Genomic DNA, 23,462 nt, shown 5'->3' with positions numbered 1-23,462 from the left:
GACCTGGGGGCCATAGGTTTCACTAGTGGCTTCTCTCAAGATAGCAAATTATACGGTGGGTGAACAAATTACTGTCGAGCAATTGATAGAAAAGAGAATACTTATGAGATTATCTAGGCATGATCATGTATATAGGCATCACGTCCACGACAAGTAGACCGAAACGATTCTGCATCTACTACCATTACTCCACACATCGACCACTATCTAGCATGCATCTAGAGTATTAAGTTCATAAGAATAGAGTAACACATTAGGCAAGATGACATGATGTAGAGGGATAAACTCAAGCAATATGATATAAACCCCATCTTTTTATCCTCGGTGGCAATAATACAATACGTGCCTTGCTGCCCCTGCTGTCACTCAGAAAGGACACCGCAAGATTGAACCCAAAGCTATGCACTTCTCCCATTGCAAGAAAGATCAATCTAGTAGGCCAAACCAAACTGATAATTCGAAGAGACTTGCAAAGATATTTAAATCATGCATACAAGATTTCAAAAAAGAATCAAATATTGTTCATAGATAATCTTGATCATAAATCCACAATTCATCGGATCTCGACAAACACACCACAAAAAGAATTACATCGAATAGATCTCCAAGAGAATCGAGGAGAACTTTGTATTGACATCCAAAGAGAGAGAGAAGAACCCATCTAGCTAATAACTATGGACCCGAAGGTCTGTGGTAAACTACTCACACATCATCGGAGAGGCTATGGTGTTGATGTAGAAGGCCTCCGTGATCGATTCCCCCTCCGGCAGAGTGCCGAAAAAGGCCCCAAGATGGGATCTCACGGGTATAGAAGGTTGCGGCGGTGGAAATAGGGTTTCGTGGTGCTCCTGGATGTTTTCAGGGTAAACGGAATATATATGAGGAAGAAGTACGTCGGTGGAGCTGGGAGGGGCCCACGAGGGTGGGGGCGCGCCTACCCCCCTGGGCACACCCTCCTGCCTCCTGGCCTCCTCGCTTCTTTCTTTACGTCCACTCCAAGTCTCCTGGATCACGTTTGTTCCAAAAAAGTCTCCCGAAGGTTTCATTCCGTTTGGATTCCGTTTGATATTCCTTTTCTGCGAAACACTGAAATAGGCAAAAAAACAGCAATTTGCACTGGGCCTTTGGTTAGTAGGTTAGTCCCAAAAATAATATAAAAAGGTATATTAAAGCCCAATGAACCTCCAAAACAGATAATATAATAGCATGGAACAATCAAAAATTATAGATACATTGGAGACGTATCAAGCATCGCCAAGCTTAATTCCTGCTCGTCCTCTAGTAGGTAAATGATAAAACAGAATTTTGGATGTGGAATGCTACCTAGCATAATTCTCAATGTAATTTTCTTTATTGTGGCATGAATGTTCTGATCCGAAAGATTCAACACAAAAGTTTAATATTGACATAAAAATAATAATACTTCAAGCATACTAACAAAGCAATCATGTCTTCTCAAAATAACGTGGCCAAAGGAAGTTATCCCTACAAAATCATACACTACTAGGGAAAACCCTAGTAGTAGCACGGGTTTTGTGGCTATCAGTAGCGCGGGCAACTGCACTACCAATAAGGCGCTACAGCTAACTGTTAGTAGTAGCGCTGTTTGTACCCGCGCTACTACTATTGACTATATCAGCAGCGCTTTTCCGGAAAATGCTACTATTAGTTAGCTGTAGCGATTTCCAACCCCCACGCTACTGCTATATCTTTCATCATTTCCACCCCGTTTCAGCTTCAATAAACTGCAATTTTCAGATACAACGTACTACTAGATATCAATTTCATAAAGCATTATAGGTACTAGGTAGTATTCCCTCGGTTCCAAATTACTCGTTGTGGTTTTAGTTCAAATTTGAACTAAAACCACGACGAGTAATTTGGAACGGAGGGAGTACTAGATAACAATTTCATATATACTCAACATGCATCCTCAAGCAGTACTAGGTGATATCGACGACGATCATCATATGTAGTTCTACATGATATCGACGACAATCATCATATGTAGTTCTAGATGATATAGCCACACACACATATGTAGTTCTAGATGATATCGGCGACGATCATCATCCTCAAGCCTGGGCGGTGCGTGTTCCTGATAGTAATTAGGATGGCCTGTCCAACACGAAGATTCTTGCCAACGAGGAATCTCTTCCACCCAACCGAGTTTAAGTGTGTGCGACCGTCTGTGTCTATGCGGTAAGTACAGGTGGTGATGGAGCCCCTTGCGGTAAGGCATAGTCTAGCTGAACCTTCTTCATCAGGCTCGATACCAAAACTCACAGATAGGTTCTTTGGCAATTTCTGAATAAGAAAAACATATCAATTAATAAATAGCCTCGCACATACTCTTGTAAATATATTTCTATTAAGTCTAGACTTCTACACTATCAAAAGACACAGTAGTACGCATTTGTCGTAATTAATCATGAATTCTACTAATAAGTATATATGGATTATCTACACTATTAATAGTTCCTTGGATTCTACACTAATAAGCATGTGATCAGACTCTACACTAAAGCATATCATCGACTAGATTCTACAAAGAATATCACTGGACTCTACACTAAGCATATCATCGGATAATTTGCATTTGTAAGTATAACAATAAAGCATATATATATATATATCATCATCATCAAATTACTACAGTCAATATAACATACCATTTCATGCGATCGCCAATATACTTGTCAGGCGGGTCACGAATGGCACCCCGACAAAGTCATCACGTGGCGGAATTATGTCCCATAGGTTGTACACCTCCTCCTCGCTCAGCCTCATTCTTTGAGCTATGATGGCTTCATGAAGTGGGTTCTCATCATCTTCATCGAGTGGTTCCTCATTATCTGCATCATCTTCATCATCTTCATCATCTTTGTCATCTTCATCATCTTCGTCATCTTCATCATCTTCATCATCTTCCACCAGGTTGAGATAAATGACAGTCAGCATGGGTCTTTCTGCTCTGAAGGAGAAGCTGATCAACTCACCACCAGTAAGATGCATGTGGGCGAGGAAACAGGCCCATCCATCTCCTCCAATCTGCGAGATATTTTGTGCTTTCTCGACCTCCATAGTGTACGGCCCCCAGGAGCCTCAAATGTCACGGTGTCTCCTGTCAGCTTGTTGAATTTCAACCTCACATTGCATGGGACGATCTGTGTAAAAAAAGAGAAATGACACAATGCAGTAATGCCAACACTAATAATAAAATAGTTGTTACATTTCATCTAATTTCTTACTGCCGCATGAAGAAAACTCGGCTGGAAGTAGATGCCGAACAGCTTGCCAGTTGCAAGGCTGCTGGCGGACCTTGACTTGTACAGTCGACATAGTGGTGGTGGTGGTGGCGCCATTTTCCTAAAGCAATATGAGCAAAGGATTAACGATCCACTTCACAGGAAAGAAAAACAGTAGCATGTGATATTTTTGGTTCTTCCGCGAGAAGCAATTTTATGGACAATTATAATCCTAAGATCTAGTAACATATTAGATGACAAGGTACCACCTACCAAAGCATTTCGGTGGCACCTATTGCCGAAAAAACTTTTCACAAATATCTACCAAATAAGGGTACCACCTACCAAGACATTTCATCTAATTTGGTCCCTATTGCCTAAGATAATTTATTAAAAAAATAAGTGACAAATTTAACTAAATTGGCACCTACATTTTGCCAAAAAATAACTTATTACAAAAAAACAAAAGCATCTACCTATCCATGTACAGAAAAAATAACAATAAAATGGTGCATACTAAATCAACTAGCCTACTAAATCCACTAGCATACTAAATCAACTAAATCAAAATGTTCTAAATCAACTAAATTAACTAGCCTACTAAATCTACTAAATCAACTAGCCTACTAAATCTACTAAATCAAAATGTTCTAAATCAACTAGCCTACTAAATCAACTAAATCATATCAACTAAATCAAAATGTTGCATATGAACTAGCCTACTAAATCAAAATGTAGAAGTGAGGAGGGAGAGGGAGGGGCGACTTGAGGAGGGAGAAGAGAGTAGGACGGAGGAGGAAGGCGGAGCGAGGAGGGGCCGGCCGGTGGCGAGTCGAGGGAGGACGGAGGAGGAGGGCGGTACCGAGTCCAGCGAGGAGGAGGAGTTGACGGCGGCACAGAGGGAAGAGGGGTAGGAGACGGCGGCTGGCGGGGGTGACGGCGGCCGGCGGGGGAGGACCGACGCGCGCGCGCGGGGGGGGGGGGGGGGGGGGTGGGGGGGGGGTTGAGGGGGAGTGAGTGTGATTGTGAGTGTGGATCAGATAGAGGAGAGCGTGGGGGTGGGAGATAGCTAGTTTTAGTAGTAGCGCTCTAATGGCAAAGGCGCTACTGCTAAACTACCTAGTAGTAGCGCGGTCCGAATTTACACAATGCTGCTAGAACTAGCTTCGCGGCGGGGTCGTGGGAAATATAGCAGTAGCGCGGCTTAGAGGAGGCACGCTACTGCTACGTTTATTTCAGCAGCTGTCGGAGCGCGCTACTGCTACATTGCAACAACGCCTTATTTTAAAACTCTCTGCTGGTAAGATCATGTGTATAAGATTTTCCCTAGTAGTGATATAGTATGGCTATGCTCTATCTTCACCACACAAAGTATTTAAATCATGCACAACTCCGATGACAAGCCAAGCAATTGTTTCATACTTTTGGTGTTCTCAAGCTTTTTCAATCTTCACGCAATATATGAGCGTGAGCCATGAACATAACACTATAGGTGGAATAGAATGGTGGTTGTGGAGAATACAAAAGGAGAAGATAGTCTCACATCAACTAGGCATATCAACGGGCTATGAAGATGCCCATCAATAGATATCAATATGAGTGAGTAGGGATTGCCATGAAACGGATGCACTAGAGCTATAAGTGTATGAAAGCTCAACAAAAGAACTAAGTGGGTGTGCATCCAACTTGCTTGCTCACGAAGACCTAGGGCATTTTGAGGAAGCTCATCATTGGAATATACAAGCCAAGTTATGTAATGTAAAATTCCCACTAGTATATGAAAGTGACAACATAGGAGACTCTCTATCATGAAGATCATGGAGCTACTTTGAACCACAAGTGTGGTAAAAGGATAGTAGAATTGTACCTTCTCTCTTTTTCTCTCATTGTTTGGGCCTTCTCTTTTTTATGGCCTTTCTCCTTTTTTTCTTTTTTTCGTCCAGAGTCTCATCCCGACTTGTGGGGGAATCATGGTCTCCATCACCCTTTCCTCACTTGGGACAATGCTCTAATAATGATGATCATAACACTTTTATTTACTTACAACTCAAAAATTACAACTCGATACTAGAACAAAATATTACTCTATGTGAATGCCTCCGGCGGTGTACCGGGATGTGCAATGAATCAAGAGTGACATGTATGAAAGAATTATGAACACGGCTTTTCCACAAATACGATGTCAACTACATAATCATGCAAAGCAATATGACAATGATGAAACGTGTCATAATAAACGGAACGGTGGTAAATTGCATGGCAATATATCTCAGAATGGCTATGGAAATGCCATAATAGGTAGGTATGGTGGCAGTTTTGAGGTAGGTATAAGGTCGGTGTATGGTACCGGCGAAAACTGCGCGGTACTAGAGAGGCTAGCAATGATGGAAGGGTGAGAGTGCGTATAATCCATGGACTCAACATTAGTCATAAGAACTCACATACTTATTGCAAAAATCTATTAGTTATCGAAACAAAGTACTACACGCATGCTCCTAGGGGGGTAGATTGGTAGGAAAAGACCATCGCTCGTCCCCGACCGCCACTCATAAGGAAGACAATTAATAAATAAATCATGCTTCGACTTCATCACATAACGGTTCACCATACGTGCATGCTACGGGAATCACGAACTGTAGAACAAGTATTTATCATATTCACAACCAGTAAACTAGCATGACTCTAATATCACCATCCTCATATCTCAAAACAATCATCAAGTATCAAACTTCTCATAGTATTCAATGCACTTTTTATGATAGTTTTTATTATACCCATCTTGGATGCCTATCATATTAGGACTAATTTTGTAGCCAAAGCAAGTTACCATGCTGTTCTAAAAGACTCTCAAAATAATATAAGTGAAGCATGATAGATCAATAATTTCAATAAAATAAAACCACCACCGTGCTCTAAAAAGATATAAGTGAAGCACATAGAGTATTCTAATAAATTCCGATTCATGTGTGTCTCTCCAAAAGGTGTGTACAGAAAGGATGATTGCGGTAAACTAAAAAGCAAAGACTCAAATCATACAAGACGCTCCAAGCAAAACACATATCATGTGGTGAATAAAAATATAGTCTCAAGTAAAGTTACCGATAGACGAAGACGAAAGAGGGGATGCCTTCCGGAGCATCCCCAAGCTTACGCTTTTGGTTGTCCTCGAATTTTACCTTGGGGTGCCTTGGGAATCCCCAAGCTTAGGCTCTTCCCACTCCTTATTCCAAAATCCATCAAATCTTTACCCAAAACTTGAAAACTTCACAACACAAAACTCAATAGAAAATCTCATGAGCTCCGTTAGTATAAGAAAACAAAACACCACTTCAAGGTACTGTAATGAACTCATTATTTATTTTTATTGGTGTTAAACCTACTGTATTCCAACTTCTCTATGGTTTATACCCCCTGATACTAGCCACAGTTCATCAAAATAAGCAAACAACACATGAAAAACAGAATCTGTCAAAAACAGAACAGTCTGTGGTAATCTGTAGGTTTCGAATACTTATGTAAACCCAAAAATTATGAAATAAATTGGTGGACTTGAGGAATTTTTCTATTAATCATATGCAAAAAGAATCAACCTAATCGCACTCTCTAGTAAACAATGGCAGCAAATCTCGTGAGCACTAAAGTTTCTGTTTTTACAGCAAGATCGCAAAGACTTCCCCCAAGTCTTCCCAAAGGTTCCACTTGCACAAACACTAATTAAAAGCATAAAACCACATCTAAAAAAAAGCTAGATGAATTATTTATTACTAAACAGGAACTAGAAACAAGAAACAAAAATAAAATTGGGTTGCCTCCCAAGAAGCGCTATTGTTTAACGCCCCTAGCTAGGCATAAAAACAAAGATAGATGTAGATATTGTCATCTTTGGTAGGCAATTATTCAATAGAACACTTATGACCCTTAGGAGTTTCCTTATTTTTATTAATGATCAAACTCCTAGGCAAGAAATCAAGAAAATCATTCGTAGCAAAAGTGTAACGCCCCGAGACCGTTGCGCCAGGTGTCTTCCAGTTATTCGCTGTTGTTGCCTTGTCATTTGTTTGCGTGTCATGCATTTCATATCATGTCATCATGTGCATTTCATTTGCATACGTGTTCGTCTCATGCATCTGAGCATTTTCCCCATTGTCCGTTTCACGATCCGACACTCCTGTCATCCGGCGCCCCCCTTTTGCCTCTTTTCGTGTGCGCGTGTTAAACGTTCTCGGATTGGACCAAGATTTGCCAAGAGGCCTTGGTATACTACCGGTAGACCGCCTGTCAAGTTTCGTGCCATTTGGACTTCGTTTGATACTCCAACGGTTAACCGAGGAACTGTACAGGCCTTGTGTGTGTGTTGCAGCCCAACACCCTTCCAAAGTGGCCCAAAACCCATCCAAACCCCCTCCATCCTCTCGGTCATTCGATCACAATCGCGTGGCCAAAAACCACACCTCATTTGGACTCTCCTAGCTCCATCTACCTATAAATATGTGTCTCCCTCCGAAATTCTCGCGCAGATAAACCCTAACCTCCGTCCACCTCGCGCCGCCGGACAAATTCGTCCGCGTCGGACATGTCCAGCCGCCACGTCGGTCCATTCAATAGAAGCGCGACACGTCATCCCGCCGCCTCTCTCCTCCACTCTCAGGACGCCACGCCTGTCCACCCGCGCTCCTCTCCACCGCGCGACCCGCGGAGCCCATCGTAGGCCCGCACGGGCCCGGTCGCCGTCGCCGCCGCCCGCCGGCGCGTGCCCGCACCCGCAGCTGCGCCCGCTCGCTGGAATCATCGCTCGCCGTCGCCGGCCACCGCGCCCCGCCGCCTCGCATCCCGCGCCGCCTAGTGCCGCCGCCTCGCATCCCGCCCCCTAGCACCGCTGACCCCGCCGCTCCATCCCGCGCCGCCTCCGCCCGACCGTGCGCAGCCGCGGCACGCGCCGCCCGCCGCCGTTTGCCGGCGTCCTCTCCGGCCATCACCTCCCTCCGCTCCGGCCACCTCGTCAACGAACTCCGGCGAGGTCCTCCGGATTGGGAACAGATCCACCGGTCCCCGATCCAAACGCGCGCCCTCATCCCAGATCCATTCTGTCCCGGAACCGCTCCGTCCGGCGTTGACTTTTAGCGGAGGTGATATTTTTGGCTAAGTCCCCAGATCTGCATATTTTCTAGCCTTGTTCATTGCATCATAACTTCTCACCTGTAGCTCCATTTTGCGTGCATGATATATCAAATTGTTCGTCTGGATGTCCTCTTCATTTCATTCCATTGCACCATGCTTGTATGAGTCCATCTTGATGCCCTAATTGCTGTTGCAAGAGTGCTATAAAATGTTAGGTGCTGATTCTTATCAGATTATGAACATTTGTCATTTTTGCCATGTTTAATGTGTGCCTCCTTTGAACTTGAGACCTACATGTGTTTTGGGCCATGCCATGCCAACTTTACAGGGGTGTATGCCATGTATTTTTTGATCTTTGGGGTGACTAGCACAAGCATGCAAAGTAGCTCTCGTGATGTTGCTGTTTTCAGGGACTTAGAATTCTTCTAAGTCATTTCCCTGATGTTATTTGATGCCATGTATTCTTGTTGCTACATAGTGATCCATGCCTCTTTTGAGCATGTTCAGTAAGGATGTTTTGGAGATATTGTTATGCTCTATCCATCCATGTCTTTGTTTGCAATTATGGAGTACCCTAGCATGACTCAATCTTGCTCTACTTTTGCTATAAAATGTTCCTGGCAGATTGTTTACATGTTATTCAATTTTGCCAAGGTTGTTGTAGTTGATCCATGCATGCTATGAGAGTGTTATTGCCATGGTTAGCTTATTGATCATGTCTTCTTGCTGGGTGTATGCTTAGTTTGTCATGCAATGCCTTGTGGTGAGTGCATCGAGCTCGCAAACATGCCTTCATAATTCTGTTTATGCCATGTCCAGTTTTCTGCTAATTCTGAATCTGTTAACGAAACTAGCTATGTTTACATGGGTGCCATTGTATTTTCTGATCCCTTTTGGCTTATGGTCAGTAAGGGACTTTTGTTACATGCTTTGAGTAGTTTCATGCCATGCCTTGTATTGCTATGATCTGATCCTGTAGCATGGTGTTATCTTGCTCTAAACATTGCTTCCTGATGTTAAATCCTGGCATGTTATTTTCACTAGGTCTGTGATGTTGTTATCTTTTGCACTTTTGCCATGCTTGTTTGAACCTGCTATTGTGTGATTTAGCGGTACACTACTAGGAAAAGGGATATAGATAGGATTGATACTAATGGCGCACTAGGGAAGTAGTGCGCCACTACTATATACTAATGGCGCACCTGTTGGTGATGCGCCATTAGTGTGGAAGACACTAATGGCGCACCAGAAACAGGGTGCGCCACTAGTATTAATTTTTTTTCCATTTTTCCATACATACTAATGGCGCATCAGGTCGACAATGCGCCATTACTAGTTCTAACTAGTAATGGCGCACCAGGCAGAGAGTGTGCCATTACTGTAATTTTTTTTCTTATTCTTTTTTTGCAAAACTACTAATGGCGCACCGTTTCACAGTGCGCCATTACTAGTTTAAACTAGTAATGGCACACTATTACACGGTGCGCCATTAGTATATATATTTATATTTTTTACTTTTTTGCAAAACTTCTAATGGCGCACCACCTGCAGGTGCGCCATTAGTAACCAGGGTTACTAATGGCGCATTTCCTTGTGGTGCGCCATTAGTAACCTGGGACCCCAACAAGATATTTTGGACAGCCCCACACCTACCCACTCACTTTCCCCACTTCATTCCCTCCACCTCCTTCTCCAAGCTTTCGGCTGCCTCCTCCTCCTCACCTCATTTCCACCATAGATTCATCAAAATTAAGTGGTGAAATTACCATTTTTTGATAGGTAAGTAAGGGGAAAGCTATCTTCATGATGTAGATCTACTTTTTTTCTCCCTAGCTCGCTCCAACAACGTGCACATGCACTTTTTGTGGCCTAGCTAGATCTATGTATGTTTGTGGTGTTGCATGTGTTTGTGGTGTTGCATATATGTTTGTGTTTGAAGGTACCGGTATTTGAAATGCGATAGTTGCCAATATTTTGCCGGAATGTTTTGATTCATTTCCGTTTCGGCGAGAATTTTGGCACTATGCATTCTTTTTGGTCCTATTTTTAGGGAAGGTCATACCAAATTTTTTCTTGGTTCTAAAATATCGTTTTGCTCTACCCCGCAGGCGGCCATGGTCCGCACGATGACTGAAGGCATCGTGAATAGGTTTTTGAGCTCCGCGAAGGCCGAGATGCTTCAAAAGAACGAGACGGAGATAAGATGTCCGTGTCGAAGATGCAAGCTGAAGAGCCTTATTGCGGACCCGGATTCCGGGCAGGTGCGGGACCACCTACTCTTGCGTGGTTTCATGGATGGCTATCGGTGGCAAGGTGATGAAGATGACTATGAAGTCGTCCATGGCCGGGGCCGGGCAAGAAATGAGGAAGGGCAACAAGACAAGTACCACCGCGGCGAGGGCGGGCGAGAAGACGAAGAATCTCCAGAACATGATCACGACGGTGATGCTGTACACAGTCATCATGTAGAAGATGTCGTACATGATGATGTGGAAGATCAAGACGAAGGGCATGATCATGAAGATGAAGATGCCGGAGCAGACGACGATGGAGGCTGGGTGCAGGACCGTCATATTCAAGAGCTGCTTCTCAAGCAGACGGATAACGCAAGAGCTGCCGCCCGAGAGAAAGCCAAGCTGGATCAACTGGAGATAGACGCGGTTACTCCATTGTATGAAGGATGCAGGCCCGAGGATACCTGCCTGAAAGTAACGCTCATGGCTCTGGAGATGAAGGTAAAACACAAAATGACCGACGCATGCTTCGATGAGAACATGTCATTCTGGCACGAACGTCTTCCCAAGGGGAACAAGTGCCCGACCAGTTTCTAGGAGGCGAAGAAAATCGTGTGTCCTCTGGATTTACCGCACGTGAAATACCATGTGTGCATGAACAATTGTATCATTTATCAGGACGAGCACGCGGAGTCTACCATATGCCCGGTGTGCGGCTTCACTCGATACAAGAAGAGGAAGAAAGCTCCTCGAAAATCGTTTGGTACTTTCCGATCACTCCTCGTCTGCAGCGGTATTTCGCGGACCCTAAGGTAGCAAAGCTCCTGCATTGGCACGCGGATAGGGAGGAGAAGAAGCGGGAAGATGACGGAAATGATCCGGAGATAAATAAAAAAGACAAGATGCTGAGTCACCCTAAGGATGCAAGCCAGTGGCAAGCGTTGAACTTCGAATACCCAGAATTTGGGAAGGATCCAAGGAACATCGTGCTGGGCGCAAGCACCGATGGAGTCAATCCGTTTGGCAGCCAGAGAAGCGCACATAGCACCTGGCCTGTGTTTGTGTGGATGTACAACCTTCCCCCCTGGTTGTGCATGAAGAGGAAGTACATTCACATGAGTATGCTAATTGAAGGGCCGAAACAACCAGGGAACGACATCAATCTTTATCTGGGGCTGCTGAAGGAGGAGCTAGACACGCTGTGGAAAACGCCAGCCAATACGTGGGACGCCGCAGAGAAAGAATATTTCCCTATGAGAGCCGCACTGCTCACGACGGTGCACGACTATCTCGGTTACGGATATCTCGCGGGGCAGGTAGTCCATGGATTTTCTGGATGCATAAGGTGCATGGATGACACAACGTATCGCCAGCTAGATAGAGATCCCGGGTCTTCGAAAACTGTGTTCATGGGACATCGAAGGTGGCTTCGCAACAATGACCCGTGGAGGAAACGCAAGGATCTGTTCGATGGTGAAACCGAACCCCGAAAACACCCGTGTACGAGGAGCGGCGAGGAAATAGACGAGCTATTGAAAAATTGGAAAGACTGCCCATTGCCGGGAAAGAAGCAAAGGCGCCAGAGCCGGGAAAGAAGCGAAAGGCGCCAGAGCCGCTGCTGAAGGTATGGAAAACAAGGTCTGTTTTCTGGGACTTGCCGTACTGGAAGATCCACCGTGTGCCTCACAGCCTTGATGTCATGCATATCACGAAGAGCGTGTGCGAGAGTCTGCTTGGTACCCTGCTCAACATGCCAGAGAGGACCAAAGATGGGCTGAAAGCAAGGGCAGACTTGAAATCAATGGGCATCAGGCAGGAGCTTCACGCTAATGATGATGATGATGATGAGGCGAAGCAGGACACAGAAAGTCGTCGCAAAGGCAAAAAGGCCAAGAAGACCGGAAATGACTACCCTCCCGCGTGCTTCACTCTAAGTCAGGAGGAGATCGAGCAGTTTTTCACCTGCCTCCTAGGAGTAAAACTTCCTTACGGTTACGCGGGGAAGATAAGCAGATACCTAGACCCAGCGAAGCAGAAGTTCAGCGGGATGAAGTCTCACGACTGTCACGTGCTGATGACGCAGATACTTCCAGTTGCAATCCGTGGGATCATGGACGCGCACATCCGTGAAACGCTATTTGGCCTATGCAACTTTTTCGATGTCATCTCTCGGAAGTCGATTGGCGTGAGGCAACTCAGAAGGCTACAGGAAGAGATCGTGGTGATACTATGCGAGCTTGAGATGTACTTCCCGCCCGCATTCTTCGACGTTATGGTGCATCTGCTGGTCCATATCGTGGAGGATATCATCCAACTCGGGCTGACGTTCCTGCACAGCATGATGCCGTTCGAAAGGATGAATGGTGTCATCAAAGGATACGTTCGCAACATGTCATGTCCAGAGGGAAGTATAGCCAGGGGCTTTCTGACCGAAGAGTGCATCTCCTACTGCACGAATTATCTAGGCATCGAGAACCCCGTTGGTCTGCCCGTCAACAGGCACCTCGGCAGGCTCGCTGGATGGGGTCACCGTGAGGGTCGCCGCGAAATGCATGTCGACTTCGAGGGTCGACTCGCCGACTTTGAAAGAGCAAACCTAGTCGCGCTACAACACATAGACGTGGTCGATCCGTGGGTGGTAGAGCACAAAACCTTTATTGAGAAGACGTACAATGACCGAGGCCAACAGAGGACAGACAGAGATATACTCAAAGAGCACAACTCATGTTTCACGCGTTGGTTCAAGCAGAAGCTTCTGTCGTACCCTTTACATGAGGATTCTTCCGTGGAAGAACAACTCATATTCGCCTTGTCACAGGGCGCCGAGCACAACCTGATGACCTATGAGGCGTACGATATCAACGTCTACACATTCTACACCGAGGACAAGGACATGAAGAGCGATGGTTATCAGAACTCCGGGGTAACAATGGAATCCTACACTGGTAACGACAAGGACAGATACTACGGAAGGATCGAGGAGATGTGGGAGCTGAGCTATGCTGGAGAGAAGGTCCCGATGTTCCGTGTCAGATGGGCCAAGAGCGTCCTAAAAGAAGACCGGTATTTCACCACCATGGTTATACCCGAAGCCAAATCCAAGACCGCGGGCGCAAACGTCACCGCAAAAAATGAGCCATGGGTACTGGCTTCACAAGTGGACCAATGCTTCTTCATTACCGATCCGTCAAAGCCCAGTCGTGTTGTCGTGAGGAGAGGCAAAAGGAAGATCATCGGAATGGATGGAGTAGCCAATGATCAGGACTTCGACAAGTACGGCGACCCAAAGATCGAACATGACGACGACGATGAAGTAGCAGCATACACCACCAGAAGAAGCAGGACCACCCTACCTAAAGGACGTCCGTTCCACAGAAGAACTCCATTTGCGAAAAAGAAGGGCAAGAAGATTGTGAACAGATAGCTAGCTAAGATCGATTGTATTTAAATTGTAGCCTTCATTTCTCGGCCACTTTTTGATATCATGAATATTTCATGGGCACTTTTTGAATTCATGAATATTTTTTTTTCAAATTTGATGATATTTTTTCATATTCAATATTTTTCCCCTGCTCCACCGCCGCCGATGACCCCCTGCACCCTCCCCCACTCCACCGCCGCCGACGACCCACCGCACCCTCCCTCGCTCCACCGCCGCTGCCGACACCCCGCACCTTCCCCCGGCCCGCTCCACCGCCGCCGCCGACACCCGCACCCTCCCCCACTTTTTGAAGATATTTTCAAAAAAAAATTGATGATATGTGATGATATATTCTGTTCTAGTCCTCATTAAAATAACAAATTTGATAAAAAAACAAATTATTAGATGCAACAAGAAATAATGAAAAAAAATGTTACTAATGGCGCACCAGAGGAGGGTGCGCCATTGCTGTCAGAATTTTTTTTACTAATGGCGCACCAGAGGAGGGTGCGCCATTGCTGTCAGAAAAATAATACTAATGGCGCACCAGAGGAGGGTGCGCCATTGCTATCAGAAAAAAATACTAATGGCGCACCAGAGGGTGGTGCGCCATTGCTATAGTGTCTAGCTGGATACCCTTCGCCCGATCCCCCCTTCCCTCTCCCTCGCGAGATCCCCCTTCCCTCCCCCGCCGCCACACCCGCTCCGACGAAGAAAAGAAAGAGAGGAAGAAATCCCCCCGTCCCCCCGCCCCTTTGCTAAATGTTGATGGAATCAAATTTGCTGCCCCGCAGGTGAAGGAGGACGGTGCTTTCCTGCCGTGGCTGCGGAGCAAGGCCGGGTCCGCGATCTCGTCGGCGCTACGCATCGGGACCTCGCCGCTGGGAAGGTCTGTTCTTGGCTAATGTCGATTTGCTACATAGAGCAAAGCGGAGCAGAGCAGAGCAGTAACAGTGTCCTTGTTCGCGTCGCAGCCGATCCAGGAGGGGGACTGCACCGGATCCGCCATCGCCGTGGAGCCGCACAACACAGGATCGACCTCGTCCTCTTCCTCGGGTCGCCGTCGTCTTCCTCAACTCCGGCCACCTCAACTCCGGTCTCCGCTCCACCTCTGCTCCATGGTTCAGTACACTAATCCTATTGTCTTTGACTACTTGATTTAACTTGCTGTACTTCCCACTACAAGTTGATTTACTGAATATGCTACTCTAGTTCCTGGTGCTGGGTTTCTATTTGTGTGTTTGGTATACAGTTTCTAGTTTGTGCATCACTATAAGAGGAGTGCATTTTTCTAGGTTCTCTCACAATCTCCATATGTTAGTTTGTTATCTTTTATACTTACAGTACAACAGGTTAACAGTTTGAAAGCCAGACAGTGAGGCTTTCTAGTGTATGGTCCTAACACACAACAATTTTATTAGTTGAGGTTCACACTAGACAAACTTGTGCCAGCTAAGAAAAAAATAGAGTTCTACATTAAATTGTCTGCCAGCTGGAGCAAGAAGCCTGAACTAGTTTTCCTTAGCTATCGCCTCATTTAGAAAATATTGGACAAGATCCCAAGAGACTTGGAGATATGTACAAGATCAGTAAGATAATAGCTTGCTGTTTAAGCATCGTTGCAGTCAAACTCTGGAATATTTACAATGGAAATGACCAAAGGTATGGCTAGTGCCATCAGGAAATCACAGGTGAACCAATGCATCATAGTGGAACAATAAACTGACAATTCCATCATATGTATCACCAATCTTCTTGATTAGTGATTATCTGAATTAGTTTGTAAACTGCAGAGGTGGTTAGGCTCTGGTTAAAAATAAAAACAATAATAGAAGTTTTGTATTTTCTAAGTAAAAAACCCCACATATGCACCAGGATGTGATCTGTCAGAACCAAAGTAGACATAGCTCTGCATTAGTTGTTTTTTGCTTCAAGTGTCCTAGTCAAGGACAAACTGAGTGGTTGCAAAATAATATTATGTGGTCAATGTACATTAGTTCTGAACTGGTCAACCATGAATTGGGATGATAATGTTATTTTTCCTTCTTAACAGAATGGTGTCATAATCAGAACAAAGCTGCTGCAAATGCATACTTTTTTTACAAGTGCATCTGCACCTTCTGATCCATTTAGAGTTATCATAAATATATTTCCAAGGTTTTTTTCATTTCACTGTAGAGTCTTTGCTTCTGGACTCAATGCACATTCATCAGTCATCAGAGATAAATACTAGTAAGTCAAGGGCACCAGAATTTGATCATGCCTCTTTTGAGAAGTATGTCTATTGATTCAAAATTGCCATGGCAAAAATATGTTTCAGAAAATGACATAGACTATAATTTCCTGCCATGATCCATAGAATAAAAATGTAGAATAAAAAATGCCATGATCCATACACTATAATTTTTTGTTGGGTGACATATTATATCTGGAATGGAAGCTCACATAAGTTGAGCTGATTTTTGTCCATATGAAAGCAGAGGACCATATGGTCTATGGCTGGGTTTTGTCTCCGACCATTGTGTCGTGATGATTTGCAGGTACCCCGAGAGGCCCTTGAGTTTGCCGGAATGTCGATTAACTTCCGTTCTGGCAAATTCGGGTACTCCATATGTCCTATTTTCAGCAAAGGTCATGCTGAAATTTTCCGTGAATTTTAGCATGACTTTGCTAAAAATCGAACATATGAGGTACTTGCTACTAATGCATGGGCCGGGGTATCTTAGTACTTAGTTAAGTAGGATCAACTGCCCCTTTATTCTTGCTGCATTAAACCATAGGTGGCAATAGAGCCAAGTGATTAGTGCCAAGTGATTAGGCCCAACCTAGGGTGCCTCGGCATCGATAAACCCTAAATGATGAAAACTTAACTTGGCTGCCCCGGATGCCTCGATGTCGATGAGAACCTAAATGATGTACGCTTAGGCCTTTAGGGTGCCTCGGCGTCGACAAACCCTAAATGATGAAAGCTTAGGCTTTTAGGGTGCGTCGGTGTCGACAAACCCTAAATGATGAGACCATGATCTTGTTCCTTGACAATAACCAACTTTTTGACCAAACTTTTTTACTATTTAGAGCGAAACATGGCCCACAACGATGAGGCCGGTGGTTCGGGCGGCAAGAAATTCTGGGAGCTGTCCCAGGAGATGGAGGAACAACCTCACCGCTATGAGGACGCCGCGGAAGACACCGATCCTGATTACACAACCCCTAGTGGCGTCGGGGATGACACCACTGATGGTGCCGCCGAGGATGCCACCACTGATGATGGCGGCGCACACACAGATGGCAGCCAACTGAAGAAGCAAAGGAAGGACCGGCGCCTGAATGCGCTCCGCACCCTCAAGGAGGAATTCACTCAAGTGGACTCCGACGGGAATCCAACGGAGCCCAAACATATAGTCAAGGGGTACTTGCTTCAGCTCGGGTGCATTCTCCGGAGCACCGTCTCGATCAACACCGAGGACCTTAGGCATAAGGACCAAGGGAATTTGCGCAACCTCCTCTTCACGAACCTGCACGAACGATACAAGTTCCCCGCCGAATTTGAAAACACACGCCTCTCAGGGAATAAAGTGAACAGTGCCGCCCTCACGAAGATGAGCACGGCCCTGTCTACTTGGAAAAGCGCGGTGAAGAGAATGATTGATAAAGGTGATAGTTATGAGAAGATCAAGGCGAAATATCCTTTGATGAGAGAAGATGACTACAAGGAGTTCAAGATCAAGTGCGAGAGCAGTGCAACCTCCGAATCAAGTCAGTGGGGGAAACAAATGCGGGAGTTGAACTTAGGGGAACACAAACTCGGTCCCGGCGGTTACAGAGTGGCGGAGCCTATATGGGACAAGGAGGACGCGGAGCGTGCCGAGCAAGGCCTACCGCCCCGCTTCGAGAAATACAGCGGTGACAAGCAGACCAGGAACTATGTCAGGGCCCGGTACAAGGAGGACCCGATAACAAAGGATCTTACCACGGATCCGAAGACCAGGGTGCTTGAGCTTCTTCTGGTAAGGAATACACCCCCGCATAATTAGCTCCATATGGTTGCACTCTAATTAATCCCCAATATTTCTAAATGGTTCACGTTCCTTTCGCAGGACACTGAAAGCAGTAGCGCGGGGTTGTCTAAGAGCTCCCCTTTTGACACCCCTTTAAATAGGGCATTGAACATAATGAAAAACAAGGATAAGCTCACTAAGCCGACATCAGCTGGTCGTGTGGCCGGCAAAGGCTTGTCCACAAAATGGGGGTCATACTATACCGCTGGTGTGCGGAAGGAGAAAAAGACCAGCTCGGAAAGCCAGACGCGCGAGGTTGAAGAACTCAAGGCACAAGTGGCACAGATTCTGGAGCTTGTCCAAGAGCAAGTGCAACAACAACTTGGAACGACGCTCAACGCCATGGTGCCTACGTTGATTCATGGGCTGACGACGTGGATTGCGGGCGGCCAATAGGGGCCTCCCCCGATTCCCAGCTTCACGACCAGCAACTCGCACAGCGCGCAGGCGGCACCATTGGTGTCTCCGGCGGCGCCATTGGTGTCTCCGGCGGCGGCGCCATTGGTGTCTCCGGCGGAGGCGGTATTCGTGTCTCCGGCGCCGGCACGGGCATTGGAGCTTAATGCACCCGGGTGTACGCCGACCGGCACCTCGCTAGCAAGCGCCTCCTCCGTCAGTTGCACGCCCGCCGTTGGCGGTGCCTCGACATTAGCCGAGCTCGACGGAATCACGGTAACCAAGCCTCTCGGCCGATGACTTCATCTCCTTGCCTTTGACTGGGCATCCCTGACGCCCCGTACATGTTTTCGCAGGGCACCGCCGATGTTCCTTGCATTCTTCTGCATTTTGTGGGCGCCGAGTTGGTCGATGTCGCCAAGGGCAGAATCGTTCAACCAGGCAACCCCATGTTCCACGGTAATCCGATGCCACCCACGATGTATAGGGTTGAAGTGGTTCGGGTGCTGCCAGGCTGCGACAAGCTGTTACCTCCGATTCGACCCGCTGGGGCCGACGAAGAAGATGAGATGACCCTCAGCACCTGCGTAAACTGGCCCCTGCATTGGCCGAAGAGCCAGATTTGTTTGGGGGCGGGGGATACCACCCCACAGACAAGACCGCCAGTCGTGCCGGCGCCAAGCCATGGCAAGAACGCCGCAACGCTACCGGACCTGCCGGACATCCCTATGGCACAGGATTCGGACAGCCCTATGGCACAGGATCCAGACGACGACGACAACAACGACGCTACATTTACCAAAGTTGATAAGTACTTTGCCGAACATGGGTACGCTGACGAGTTCTGCGGGCCTCTTTCTCAAGAACCCAACCAAGATGACCGCGATCTAGCTGGTACGGCGGAGAAATCCAATTGCAACAGGCGTCGTCTGGCGTTCAGTTCTCAGGACACGCCTCCAGCTCCCGCCTTCACCGAGCCTCAGATAGCTGAGGTGCGAAATATTATCAGCCCCAACACGCTCAAGAAGGCGGTCTGTGAGCAGAACTCGGTCCCATTACAGGAGATGAAGAAGAAGGGACGGAAACGAAAGACTAACAAGGGCACCGGTGCGAGCCAGCCGGCACCGAGTTCGATCCGTGATCAGGACGGGCCACCTTCACCTAAGGATATCTCGAGGAGGGTGCATGTGGCGGGTAGGGCAATGCTACCGCCAAATATGCTGAATGCTGCAACCAGTGCTATGCGGAGTCTGCACGACAGTGTTCTTTCTTTGGAGAAGCGGCGTCTCAGAGAGAAGGATGTGGCATACCCGGTTTTCGTGGCCAAGGTGCCAGAGGGCAAGGGCTTTGTGGATGGCGACATCGGGGGTACGATCGTCCTGCGGTTTGATGACATCTTTGCTATGTTTAACCTTCATCCGCTGCACTACACCTTCGTTCGGCTGTTTTCGCTGAGTATGGAGATGCGGATCATTAGAGACAAGACCCCAGACATCGTGATAGTCGACCCCTTCTACATGCGTGCCAAGCACTTGAGCAGCGCTGGGGACCGCCAAGTTGCGAGTTCACACCTCGAAGGCGTCATTCTGGCAAACCCAGATAAGGATAACTTCCTTGTGTCTTACTCTCCCGAGTAAGTCATCCCTTAACCGCCCCGTAACATATGATTTCTTAGATTTCGATCGTTTTTTTTCTAACATTCCGTGTTATGTGCAGTGACACACATTGCACACTCATCCTCTTAAGCCCGAAATATTCCATGGCCACGTATTTAGACCCGAACCGTAACTCCAAGATAGACTACTCAAATGTCAAGAAAGTTCTTGATGATGTTCTCCCCGCCTACGCCAAATTTGGAGGCACCTTCACCAGGGCAGTTCGTAAGTACGGCAAGCACATGTTCTCACACAATACAAAGTTCTGCTGCGTCAAGCAGCCGCCTGGCGGTCAGAAGGATGCCTACTACGCCCTCCATCACATGCGGGCGATCGTAAGGGACCATCTTCAACTTCTGCTACCAGATAATCTCAAAGATTGGGCTGCGATCTTGTTGGCAGTCCAGGACGCGGACCTCAGACAAGAATTCTTTCGCATCCAGTCGGAGTTTGCGGACATCATCCATCAAGATGTCCTTCATACCTCGGGGTAGTTCTTCCTCAGATATCAACCGTCCAACAGTGAGATAGATGAAATGCTACAAATGCAGGGTGACAACGACCGCGATTTCATGACCATCACGACAGACGGCGGCTTCATCCACGTTCCTATCCGATGAGTCGAGTCGAAAGTAGTGATGTGTAGTTCTGAAACATTGATTGGCTCATGTTGTAATTATACTTTAATGAATTCGTATGTCTCTTTGGTTTGGACAGTCGTTCAACTTAGATGTAATCGATGCTATTTATTAGTAGGACCATGAATCGTGCTATTAATGTCTTGCTTTTCTCTTCTGATCCTTTTGTTGCATACTTACATATTGCTTATGTATTGTCTGTTGTTTGGCTTGTGCATAGAGATGCCGTCGTATGTCATGTACAAGGGTAAGGTTCCCGGAGTCTACGACGACTGGGAGGAGTGTCGGAGACAGGTTCACCGTTTCAGTGGTAATAGTTACAAAGGGTACACCACTAGGGCGGAGGCCAAATCTAGATACGCCCGCTATCTAGCGGGAGAGAGGAGGGAGCGTTGGAGGAACCGGATGAAGACCAGTTTGATCGCGATGATGCTCATCGTGATGACCACAACTCTCTTCTATGTGATGGTAGTTTAGATGATCGATATCGACTTGTAATGTGAAGACAAACTCGATACTCGCGGTCTTGAGACTTTTAATGTTTTATCTTTGTTCGGTCTTTTGAATTCGGAGACTAATATGATGAATTGTATTCGGAGACTAATCTTCTATTGTATTCGATGAATCTGATGTTGCTGCGTGCTGCTGTCTATATTCTGTATAATAATATATTTTATATTCTGTCTAATAATATATTTTGTAACCTACGCAAAAATCAGAAAAGAAAAAAAAGAAAATGTTCATACTAATGGCGCATCACCACCAGGTGTGCCATTAGTATGCCAAAGGATACTAATGGCGCATCAACAGAGAATGCGCCATTAGTATGACAAAGCCATGCTTACGTATGCCCCCCCGGGAGGCACACTAATGGCGCATGCTGTTACATACTAATGGCGCACTAGTTGGTGCGCCATTAGTATACCAGATACTAATGGCGCACCTGTGGTGCGCCATTAGTAAGATATACTAGTGGCGTGGTACTAATGGCGCACTGGTAATGCGCCATTAGTAGGCAAAACCAGTGCGCCATTAGTAGGCCTTTTCCTAGTAGTGGTAGCTCAGTGTTCATCTTTTGTCAAGCATCTTGAGTGGGTCACTGCCATGTGCTTTGTTGATATGTTGTACTTCAGTAGCTTAGTTTCTTGTTGCATTCTAGATGGCATCATGCTGTTAATCGTAGTGTTGTGCCATTGTTGTTTTGCTTGCCATTTCCAAACCATGCATCCGATTCCAGTGATCTTCATATCGATTTCGACCGAAATCAACTCATCTTTCCAGCGGCGCTCTTGGTTTGCCAAGCTGATGCCTTGTTCAATCTTTTCCTTCCAGAGCTCGCATATGCATTGCATATCACATCCCGCATATCATGCCATGTTTTGTATCATGTTGCTTGCGCATTGCACCGTGGTTGATTGTTGTTCCCTTTGCTGGTGTTCTTGCCTTGGGTAGAGTCGGGAGACGAGTTCGTGTTCGAGGTACCCGTCGAGTATGCTTACGAGGATCAGGCTTTCGTCTTCTCAGAGAACTTTGCAGGCAAGATGACCATACCCTCGAAATCACTTCTATCTTTGCTTGCTAGTTGCTCGTTCTTTTGCTATGCCTATGACGTGATACCTACCACTTGCTATATCATGCCTCCCATATTGCCATGTCAAGCCTCTAACCCACCTTGTCCTAGCAAACCGTTGTTTGGCTATGTTACCGCTTTGCTCAGCCCCTCTTATAGCGTTGTTAGTTGCAGGTGAAGATGGAGTTTGTTCCTTGTTGGAACATGATTTATTGTTGGGATATCACAATATCTCTTATTTAATTAATGTATCTATATACTTAGTATAGGGTGGAAGGATCAGCCTTATGCCTGGGGTTTTGTATAGGGTGGAAGGATCAGCCTTATGCCTGGGGTTTTGTTCCACTCTTGCCGCCCTAGTTTCTGTCATACCTGTGTTATGTTCCTTGATTTTGTGTTCCTTACGCGGTTGGGTTATAATGGGAACCCCTTGACAGTTCACTTTGAATAAAATTCCTCCAGCAAGGCCCAACCTTGGTTTTACCATTTGCCACCTAGCCTTTTTCCCTTGGGTTTTGCAGACTCAAGGGTCATCTTTATTTTAACCCCCCCAGGCCAGTGCTTCTCTAAGTGCTGGTCCAACCTGAGCGATGTCCGGCGCCCCGTGGGCAACCAGGGTCTATACCAACCCGACGTCTGGCTCATCCGGTGTGCCCTGAGAACGAGATATGTGCAGCTCCTATCGGGATTTGTCGGCACATCTGGGTGGCTTTGCTGGTCTTGTTTTACCATTGTCGAAATGTCTTGTAACCGGGATTCCGAGTCTGATCGGGTCATCCTGGGAGAAGGAATATCCTTCGTTGACCGTGAGAGCTTGTGATGGGCTAAGTTGGGACACCCCTGCAGGGTTTTGAACTTTCGAAAGCCATGCCCGCGGTTATGGGCAGATGGGAATTTGTTAATGTCCGGTTGTAGAGAACTTGACACTTAACTTAATTAAAATGCATCAACCGCGTGTGTAGCCGTGATGGTCTCTTTCCGGCGGAGTCCGGGAAGTGAACACGGTTCTTCTGTTATGCTTGAACGAAAGTAGTTTCAGGATCACTTCTTGATCAATTCTAGTTCACGACCATGCTTTGCTTCTCTTCTCGCTCTTATTTGCGTAAGTTAGCCACCATATATGC

The sequence above is a fragment of the Triticum urartu genome, chromosome 7, assembly GCF_003073215.2.
Source record: "Triticum urartu cultivar G1812 chromosome 7, Tu2.1, whole genome shotgun sequence".
Classification (NCBI taxonomy): domain Eukaryota; kingdom Viridiplantae; phylum Streptophyta; class Magnoliopsida; order Poales; family Poaceae; genus Triticum; species Triticum urartu.
Note: the sequence above shows the minus strand (reverse complement) of the source record.